We start from the raw sequence: 11,278 nt of genomic DNA, 5'->3' as shown, positions 1-11,278 counted from the left end.
TTTTTTTCTTTGTGAGTTTGTCTTACATTTAAGGTTCAGATATCAAATTAACAGACTTGAGCTTTCAATTCAATTCATGTGGTTTTTAGTGTTTACATTATACCAAGCTTTATTCAAACTCAAACCGGAGAGGAAGTAGGAACATGCACAAAGTCTAAACCTCTATTTAAAAATTTCATCCCTACTTTTCTCTCAAACGGTTTTGCCAGTGACTACATAACCACTCTGCATTGATCTTTCCTGTGTCCTCCTTCCTTTGCCTCTAGTTGTCTCGCATCCCCATCTTCAGATGTGACCTCCCACCCCTGCTGGCTCCGTTGCTGACGTGCTGATGTCTGATGCGCAGCGCTCTAGATGTTGGTTAAGTCACGGTCATTTCTGTCTGTCCCTGTGGTGAGGTGAAAAGAGGAGCTGGATAGAGATGGAGGATGGATGCAGCCATTGTCTTGGCAGACTATAAACTATTTTTGACTTCAATTTTTCCTTGTTCTTGCACCGTTTGGGAGACAAGCAGACGCCTCATCTCTTCCTGCTCTCTTCTCCTACCCATCACTCTCCTGTTCTTTATTTTTCTCTATCCACGGGTTGGCTTTGGTCACCCTGTCCACTGCCAGATGTGCGGAGGGAATAGGAACAAAAAGAGACTGGCACTTGGCAGCTCAAATGTACCAGTCTGGTTTTATTTTATGTTTTTCATTACGCTTTTCGGTGTCAGAGTGTAGAAAGTGGTCGGTTTCTAAATTTCACATAGTGGCCATGCATCCGGTGACAGTCTCCTTTCTGAGAATAGTCGTGTCACTAACACGAAGTAAATCAAGAACAGACAGCAAAATCCAAACACATCAGGGAAGTTAAGCTGACATTCAAAACCCATGGCAGCCGCATCACTGGATATCATAGTTCTGTTTGGTGAAATGATGATTATCATAATTGTTCTGTGAACTGCAGCAGTATGGGGTTGTAATAGGCCCTCTGCCCTCAACAGGAACTACTGGGAATGGTGCACGAGCTTGCCAAAACCACAGAACGTACTACTCTGCCCTGTGGTTGACAATACAGGCAGAACATAGGAAAAGGCCGAATGAAATAAAGAATGAGGCACAATATAGGGTCCCATAAAGACTTTCATATGTACAGTGCCCTGTAAGTTTCAGGCACAGCAGCATGACTTGGCTGCGACTCAAAGCAATCAATAAATACCTTTCATGAGTAGATCTGACTCCACAGATCATAGCGCTGTTAGTCATGTGTGCCTCACTCCTCCAGACTTTTCTTCCCCGTCATTTGGCTGTTTCAGAGATAGCTTTGCTATAATGACTGTAAGTTATACTATGAAAAATCTGCAATCTTTTTTTTTGTCTATGATGTAAAGAGAACATGAAATTGGGGTTGATTAGCTGTAAAATACAAGAAGCTTTGGGCCAATTTTGTTTGAGCCACTAGATTTACTTTGAAAAGAACAACTTCTAGAGCATTTTAACTAGACATAAGCATAAGTGTATAGGTCCACGATGGACAAAAATGTACAGGTCTTTTAGGAAATGTATTTAAAACAGAAAAATGGATTAAAGTGGTGTTGAGATCCACTATCAACAGTCCCATCAACGAACAGAAAATTCTTAATCTGTTGTTTGTTTTTTGTTTTTTTCTATATCAAGTTGTTGCATAAAACATTTCTGCACAATTCTGAGTATGCCTGAGTCTTTCTTGATAAAGTGAACCTTGGTATCACTTTAATGTGAAAATATCACTAGCAGTCGGATTGATTTCTTCTGTCTTCACAAATAAGTTACAATGATCCAACTAAATACACTTACTTGATTTCTTTCCAAAACTCTGATGAGAAAATTATACTTAATAGAGACATAAGAGTTTGCGGGTTAAACATGGAGCCATATTTTGAAATTATGAACAGTACCAGTGTCCATGTGTTGAAAATAATGTGAGAAAAATGCTCTGAAAAGGCAGTATTAGGCAAGATTCTAGGAGTTAGAAGGAGTTTGATAGTTCTGTCTTCGTTCTTTCAAAATCCCCTCCTCATATCCACTGTCCTCTCATACTCTGGCTGGCCCTTTTTCCAGAACTCTCTATTGGCACTCTGAACTGTCAAGGAATGATACTGCACAGTTCTGCCAGGCAGAGGTGAGGCGTAGGGTGACAGACTCACAAGTGAGAAAAACCTTCCTGCTCTTTGTCTGCACTTCTGGAATTTCTAAAGTGCTTCATGTCCAACTAGTGTGCAGGCTTTCTTCCTTGCACCCACATACCATCTTTCTTGATACTTTAAAAAATCTTTTTCATCAGGCTAACTGACAATCAGAGCAAGCTGGCCTTTCCAGGAAAGAGGGAAGAGAGTTTCTGAAACAGAGCCTTTCAGACAGAGTATGAAAAGATAATGGAAATGGATAATGCACGCTGCAGCAATGTACAGCGTGCATTATTTTCAATTCAGTTTTATTCATATAGCACCAAATCACAACAACAGGCACCTTGTATGTGAGGAGCAGGATTTTGAATTCAATTCTGGATTTAACAGGAAGCCAATGAAGGGAAGCCAATACAGGAGAAATATGCTCTCTCTTTCTAGTCCCTGTCAGGACTCTTGCTGCAGCATTTTGGATTAGCTGAAGGCTTTTCAGCGAGTTTTTAGGACATTCTGATAATAATGAATTACAGTACAACTAGTTTTCCAGCGTCACTAAGAGACAGGATATTTCTAACTTTAGAGATGTTGCGCAAATGGAAGAAAGCAGTCTTACATATTTGTTTAATATGTGCGTTGAAGGACATATCCTGGTCAAAAATGACTCCAAGGTTCCTCAGAGCGTTACTGGAGGCCAAGGTAATGCCATCCAGGTTAAGAATCTGGTTAGATACCATATTTCTAAGCTTTTCAGGGCCGACCTCAGTTTTATCTGAATTAAGAAGCAGAAAGTTAGCGGCCATCCAGGTCTTTATGTCTTTAAGACATTCCTGCAGTTTAACTAATTGGTGTGTGTTATCTGGCTTCATGGACAGATAGAGCTGGGTGTCATCTGCATAGCAGTGAAAATTTATGCTATGTCTTCAAATGATACTGCCTAAGGGAAGCATGTATAGTGTAAAGAGAATTGGTCCTAGCACTGAACCCTGTGGAACTCCATAATTAACCTCAGTGTGTGAAGAGGACTCTCCATTTACATGCACAAACTGGAGTCTATTAGATAGATATGATACAAACCACTGCAGCACAGTACCTGTAATACCTACAGCATGTTCTAATCGCTCTAATAGGATATTATGGTCAACAGTATCAAACGCTGCACTAAGGTCTAGCAGGACAAGCACAGAGATGAGTCCACTGTCAGAGGCCATAAGAAGATCATTTGTAACCTTCACTAAAGCTGTTTCTGTGCTGTGATGAGCTCTGAAACCTGACTGAAAATCTTCAAATAAACCATTCCTCTGCAGATGATCTGTTAGCTGTTTGACAACTACTCTTTCAAGGATTTTTGATATGAAAGGAAGGTTGGAGATTGGCCTATAATCAGCTAAGACTGCTGGGTCTAGAGGTGGCTTTTTGAGTAAAGGTTTAACTACAGCCAGCTTGAAGGCCTGTGGTACATAGCCGATTATTAGAGATAGGTTGATCATATTTAAGATCGAAGAATTAATTAATGGCAGGACTTCTTTGAGCAGTTTTGTAGGAATGGGATCTAAAAGACACGTTGATGGTTTGGAGGAAGTAATTATTGAAGTTAACTCAGAAAGATCAATTAGAGAAAAAGAGTCTAACTTAACATCAATGGTACTAAGAGTAGCTGTAGATAATATTACATCTGTGGGATGATTATTGGTAATTTTTTTCTCTAATGATAAAAATTTTATTTGTGAAGAAGTTCATGAAGTCATTACTAGTTAACGTTAAAGGGATGGTTGGCTCAAAAGAGCTCTGACTTTTTGTCAGCCTGGCTACAGTGCTGAAGAGAAACCTGGGGTTGTTCCTATTTTCTTAAATGTGGAAGAAACCTCCAATCAGGCTCAGGGAAGGTTAGCCATCTTTTGTGGGTTGGGGGTGGGAGTGACATTAAAGACCATAAATCTATTTAATATCCAAATCAGGATCGCCAAAATAAAAGAGCACTCTTGAATCTGTGCATATGAAGGGTCATCTAAACAGTCAAAGCTAGCTTAGCCTCTGCTAGCACCCCTTCTTCCCGCATCTTACGCCAACTATTAGAAGCTGTTGTTAGTTTAGCCAGCTAAAGTGTATTGGATGTGTCAGCAGACCATAGCCACTGTGCAAAGATTACACATCTATTTGACCAAAAAAAAAAGAATCATTAACCTGACTCTGTGAACAGCTTGGTTATTTTCAGATACTGGGGCTGATTCGCACATTCTCACCCGCCCACACAGTCACACACTGAGCAGGCATCATATGCTGGTAGAGTCTCACTTGGGCATGAAAAGATCGATCCTATTTTCTGCATCTACTTTAGTGTTTTCACATGGTGCATGTGCGTGGACAATATGTTGCCAGGTTTGTGTCAACATTTCCACTGGGTCCACGGTGTTAATGGCTAGACTGTGAATCGTCGCCACGGCAATGGCCAAATGTGGCCAAACCGGTGATGTACACCAAGGACTCCTTCCAAGAGAAACAGCCAGTGTGTGTGCATGTATTTTGAGGTGTGTTCAAAGTCCTCCGCCCTCCCTTCCTACTGCTTCCTGAGAAGTGAGCAGAAGCATGAGCAGGGCCACTGCCAGATCCTGCTTTCTTTTCTTCACAACGGAGGGCTTTGGCATCACCCAGCACCCTGTTTTCGCTGAATCTCACCAGCACAGCCTCATTTAGCAGAACTGATCCTCACCAGGGCAGCTCCGGAGCTTAATTTAATAATTGTGTAGCTGGTTCTGTGTGGATAGAGAACATACATCACAGTCCACATAATGTTGTCGAGGCAGGGTGGCCTGCAAGACAGGTCTGTCACTGAAAGGTTGCAAGTTCAGTCCAAACCAAAATCCCCCCTTTTTTGCCCCAGAGCAAAGTGAAGTGAAACCAATCATCCATGAAAAAGTGCAAACCACTCAGCAGGAACTTTATTTTTGTGAAAACAGTTTTACTTAATTGCTTTGACAAGGTTTTCACTGTTGTAGCAGCCACTGCTCCACCTACATTTTCCTTTCTTGCAAACATATCCATATGTGGGAATTGACATCCACTGATGTTTGCTTAAATCTTAATTCCCTCAGTGGCCCCAGCTGGCTCGGCCCACTCCAGGAACTAGAGCAGCCGTGCAGCGGGCCACGCTGCCGGAGGGCAGGATCTCGGTGAACAGGAGGGAAAGCTCCTAATTGGCCTGAATGGCTGCAATCAGAGCCAATAAGTGATAAGCACTGGATTGCTCTCCAGATCGGCAGCGATAGCATTGTGCTGTGTGACCCAGCTACGACTGCGCTGTTGACCAAACAGAGAACAGGTGTGCAAGCTCTCTTGTGCTAAGGTGGCCTTCCCAGCAACCCCGAGCAAGCTCCGCCACGGAGGGCCTCACACACCCTGAGCAAACACGCTGAACGCTTGGATTGCTTTGCACTATATGCTTTTATGCTTTGAGGGAAGAAAATCCATCTCTATGTGACAGGCTCGCTCCTGTGTTCTAACTGGATAATTTACAGTATAAAGGAACGCTTTCATAAATGTTGGAACAAAGACACTTTTAACCTGCTTCCTTCACGCCTAATCAAACTGTATTGACTTTAGTGATAGGGGGCTGGTTACAATACTGAATGGAGTCAAGAGTAATCCATTACTGCTCCGATTGTTTATGGATCAAACAACTGAGTGGCGGCTATCACGTTTTCATCTTTCCTGCAACTTCTCTCAGTACTGATTGCAAATCCCTTCCAACCGCACAACCCTTGAAGCAAATGATTCTATTTCACAAATATATACTGTAAATGTCTGGCTCAGACGGCTGATCTTTGTTTTGATTAGGGGCCATAAGTGTATAAATATGCCTATAACTTTCTTGGCATGCAAAATCTCTGACATTAATGACTTCCAGATGGCAAAGGACCAACGGAGGAATGTTAATATATTCGAATTTAGTATTATAAACAAAGGAAGGGAAATAGGAAAAAGAATAAGCACTGCTTTCAAAACAAGCTATTTTTCAGTGGTTTTTCCTTTTGGGCTCCATATTCTTTGTTTGCTTAAACACATAGCATCTTTCCTCATAAGTCTCTGTGTTTGGTATTAGTGATTTTAATGTTGTGTTTAATAAAGATTTATTCATATAAATAGATATTCCTTATAAAAGCTGTTGTAACTCGACAGCATTAAATTTGTTTTGTGTACATGCCATGTGCGCTGTAATCTCAGAATGTGCTGTTTACATCTGAATTTGACTAAGAGGAACTTATTCAATGGGAGAGGAAAGGGGGTCTGGAAGAGGGGAATCGCATCCTGTGCCGGAGCACTGCACTCTGTTTCCAAACCCTGCCAAAGTGATGGGTGTGCTGGGATAATGAGGGGGGTTAGTATCAGAGGGTGAAAGCATTTGGGGATAAGCCATTGCTAATGACAAGGAAGTCCGAGGTGACTTTGATCTGCACGGGTTCTTTGGCACATCGAGGAAAAGCTGTATGCTATACCAAGGAGACCCTTAATCTCCTTAAAGATGCGCTTAACATTCCTCCATTCTGGGGACCGAAAAGGAGCGATCCACCTCTGCATCTATCTGTTTTAATGTGTGCCTGCAGGCCTGCGTCCTATTTCGTTGTTGGTTTTTAGGGAAAACCAGAGAGAATATGAGGTCAGCAGAGACTTGTGGGCTTGGTGAATTGGCTACTCAGTTAAATGAAGGCCTCTTGTTGGTCACAGAGTGGAAATGGTTTCCTCTGAGCTCAAACAGGTCTTTTAGGCGGTTTTGGGAAGATTTCCGCATCAATCACAAGCATTCCAAAACTGAAGCTAATCTTAAAGAGGAAATTTTGATTTTATTTTGGATGTTGAAATGTTTTCTTTTTTTCTCTTTCATCATTACTTTTGGCTTTTTCGAGAAAAAAAAAAGAAATCTATTGTGGTTGGAAGGTATTTAAAGATGCAATATTTCCAATCAGACCGAACTGGCCTGAGAGTGACATAAAGCACTGTTCTTTGAGGCGTTTTTGAGAAAGGACAGAGCTGGAAATTACAGCGTCTATGCCAGTCTGCTGACTGCCCGTACCAGCCAAGGAGAAAATCCCAAAACGCAGCAATAAGGACGGAAAATATGGAACGGTCGTTTTCTACCCTGGCTGGACTGGCGCTGTGACGCACCAAACAACTGGAATGAGTTCAGCTCAGTTCGCAGCGGGACATGTTTTCTATCAACACTTTCCCCCTTGTTGTTTTCATGCCTTTCTTCCAATAACACTTTTATTCTCACACTGAGAACGGTTTGGTACAGTACATCCGTGCGTAATAACAGAGACACATCAGAGGGCTCGTCCGGTCAGTCGGATCTTTCAAACCGGTGGACCCTTCTGTCTCCAGCCAGCCGAGGCCTGCGTGTCTGCAGGGGCTTACGCCTGCCTTCATTCCCCCATTCTGCAGCCAAAGCTGACACCCCTCCAGGGCTCGAGGAGAGAGGAATGCACTCCGACCGTCCACCCTCCTCTCCTCTTTCCCTCCAGAGGAGCTGGGATGGAGGCCCCTTTATGGAAAGCGACCAAACCCCAGGCATCAGAACTCTCTGTTTTTTATCCATCTCTTTACCTCCTCACCCTTCACTCTTTTTTTTCTCTCTGTCTCTTCATGCGAGGTCTGTTTGCAGCAGTAGAATACACAGCAGAGTGTAGCTGCAGTCAGGTCCACGGCGAGCTCGGCCGGGGCCCCCGATAAGGGCCGTGTTGGCTGTGAGGGCATGAGAGCACAAACATTACGCCACTGAGTAAACGGACCCTGGGGCCCCACTGCTGAGTGCCTTTGTTATTATGGCTCACATGCAGCCGGGTCAGAGCAGATCGAGAATGCAGCTCATATGGCTGGCTTATCACAAAATCCAATCCGGGTCTTTGTGGTACAGCCTATTCTTGGAAGTGGGAGCATGTTAAGTCTCAGGTTGTTTTTCCTTGCCTTTTTTTTTCGGGTCTCTTTCAGGAATTTGAGTTAAAGCTATTTATAAGCGCAGTTTTGGAAGGGCATTTTAGGATAGCCTCTGTTCCAGATGCCTATCCGACTTGTTTGCTTGACTGCGATAAATGCAATCAATCATTTATGTTGAATATTTGCCTTTGATATTAATGTTTAATTAACAACAAACCTCCATTAATCTCACTGAAAGTAATGTTATCTTGTGCTGCACTGGGGTAAAAAAAACAAACCATCCCATTGCTTCTGGTATTCTGTTGATATCCTTGACTTTTCTCCTTTAAAAGCACAGTAAGTGATATGAAACTTCCTCCTTATGTCACCTCAAATGCCATTTTCTTCCACTTTTCACTTGCAAAATGTTGCTGGAGATTCCAGCACCATCTAGTGACAGAATTAAATCTCTTTTCATTTCTTTAATGTTTGCTGCTTCTTCAGTCTGCGACTCATCGCTGATTCTCCCTTCTGGTTTCCTGGAGGTGCGGGATGGAAGAGAAAAGAGGAGATGGCTTGAGTTATAGCGGGAAGCAGAGACTTAAGCAGTTGTCTAAACACTGTCAGCAGTGTTCCTGAGCTTTAGAAAGCGAGCTCTTCAAGTTGCTGTGTGTTCTGTCTGAGGTGACACACTGGAGGTTCTGGTTCCTGTCCTGGACCCGGTCTTTGGCTTGTAGCTGATGCCTTACTAAGAGTAAGATAGATTCTGATTTACCATCAAAATAAGCAGCTCATTTGAGAAACAAAGCATGAGATTGCCCAAGCAACACTACTCTGGAATTCATGAAGCATGCTCTGTTTCATCCAAATGATGACTTTGCTGGAATTTGCCTTTAAGGATGCAGCGCCAGCGACCCAAGTCATGGGCTCTGTATGCACACGCCAAACACGCAACAGCAGTTTCTTTTCTGCTTCCAGTATTTTACTGGAAGTTCAGATCACTCTGCTGTTCTAGCTTTCTCCCCCCCCCCCCCCCCCCCCCCTCCACCCCCCACCCCTCAGCTCAGTGGCTCGATCCAAACTGACAGAACTGTCTCACCTTGGTAAAAACCAGTGTGCTTAATGAAAGCTGATGACAGATCAGTCATTAGAGCTGCACACAGCAGCTATTTAGTCTCTTAATCTTTCATACACAAGTGACCTTGGGATTCACGTGTATGCAGGTGTGTTTGGACAGTAGGGCTACTGACAGAAGAAATATAAATATGTAAACTTTTCCTTTCCTTTTTTTGCTTTATTCAAACAAAGTGGGCGTTTTATTTGAACTGTAACACTGTTGTACATATTGGGTTGGGGTTTTTTTTTATGAACTATGTATTAAAAATAATGATGATGGTGACGATGAACGCATAAACCCTTATATGACCGGACTCTGAAACATGCCTGTTCTCAGTGGGTCACAATTTGTTAACAAACTCATGCTTGTGTGGGTATAAGAAAGTTAACTGGCCGGCACAATAAGCTATTTCTGGTTCGCAGTGCACAGAGCACCACACTGTTGACTTTCTGTCACTTTAGATGATCATAGGGCAAGTTTTTTTAGTTTTTAGTTTTTTTAAGCTGCAGCTTGCTCTCTGGGGAAATCTTGGAGAGTTTGTGCTTTGGCCCAGCGCTGCCTCTTTACCTCTGTCAAGCTGCAGTTTTTTATTGTTCCTCTTTGTACATTACTCAAATGTCTTCAAGTTAAACACTGCACAGCAAGTGTGAAGTAGACTGGATTAACAGTTGTCACATTCACAAACACACAGAACGCACACACATATTATCCATATGCAATAGTCAGGCAAATGTTCTTTCTGCAGCATCTGTTTTGTCCTGATTTGTGTTGACTTTGTGTTGCTCAGCATCATGCAGATGACAGTATAAGTTCTTGGAGAAGTCTTTTTCCATTTGTTGAGCTGTTCTCATCTTATGTTATTGTGACTGGCAAAGTTGGCTCAAAGTGTGACTGGCCAAAAGAGAAATTACTGGGCGCCACACCCAATGATTTATACTCAAATTCTTTCAGCACTTTTGCACGTTCAGGACATGATCCAAAGTACTTGGAGATGGCTACAAGAGCCACGCACCTGAGACCTGCTGCTTTGTGCCTGTCATTGCAATTGTTTGGATTTTAACTGTGTCCACTGACACTTTTTTGAGTCTGAAAAGCACACTCAGTGCCTCTGTCTGCCATTTCTTATTGATTGAATGTTGGAAATAATGCCCAGCAGCCTACAGTAGATGAGGCACGGCAAAGAAGCGCTTGAAAAGAACAGTGCGACAGTGTTGCACTGTACAGAGCAAAAGAGTAATCACTTGAAGAGAACTCAAGGATGGAATTTTCCTTTTAGGTGTGTGTCCCTATGCACGTCTGTGTAAACACTCATATATCCAGGTACGTATAAAAGTTAAAGCCTACTTGTCCCAACAAGCACATGAGTAAGATGAAAGACAAATTAATACAATCTCTGAATTTATTTAAGCATCCGGGACACTTGAGCTCATCCTGCCTGCTTTGACTACACCTTGTAAAAAGAAAAGACTGTAAGTTGGAACAGTTTTATTTGTCATAAACTGACGCTTTAACAAGACACACTGGGAAGACATCCAGTCTACATACATTCACTTGTAGACCTTCGAAACAATTGTGGCCGAGTTTGCAGTGTCAACATGATACAGCTCGAGTCAACTAGATACACTTGTTATTGTTTCCTGGTAAGAGCGGCGCTGGAGACCGGCCAGTGCTCTTTACAACCTGCACCCAGCATTTGCAAAACAATGTCTCAGCGATCTCTTGTTTTTGCCGCTGACTCCTTCAGGCTCATTAACATGATTAATGGATATCTGAAAAGCTAATGGAAATGCAGTCGGATCCAAGCATAGCATTGGATTTCCACGGCTTTTTAATTTCTCATCACTCATTCTTGTAATGGCTCCGACTGTCCTTCAGGGAACAATAGGAAGTTAAAGGTTTTCTCAATGAGTCTTCTTTACTTTTTAAGGAATGCAAAACTCTCTCCAAAAACACCTGAGCCTGGGCGTATCTGTGCTGCTTTACTTCTGGGAAAGGGGCAGTGGGGCATTCAGTGTGCACTCTCTTGTCTCATACCAGAGAAAATACCAGGGAAAGTATTACTGACCTTATCGCCCCTGCCCCCATGTTTCTTTTTCTCAATGGGGAATTTC

Source organism: Simochromis diagramma, unplaced genomic scaffold, assembly GCF_900408965.1.
Source record: "Simochromis diagramma unplaced genomic scaffold, fSimDia1.1 OVJJ01000481.1, whole genome shotgun sequence".
Taxonomy (NCBI): domain Eukaryota; kingdom Metazoa; phylum Chordata; class Actinopteri; order Cichliformes; family Cichlidae; genus Simochromis; species Simochromis diagramma.
Note: the sequence above shows the minus strand (reverse complement) of the source record.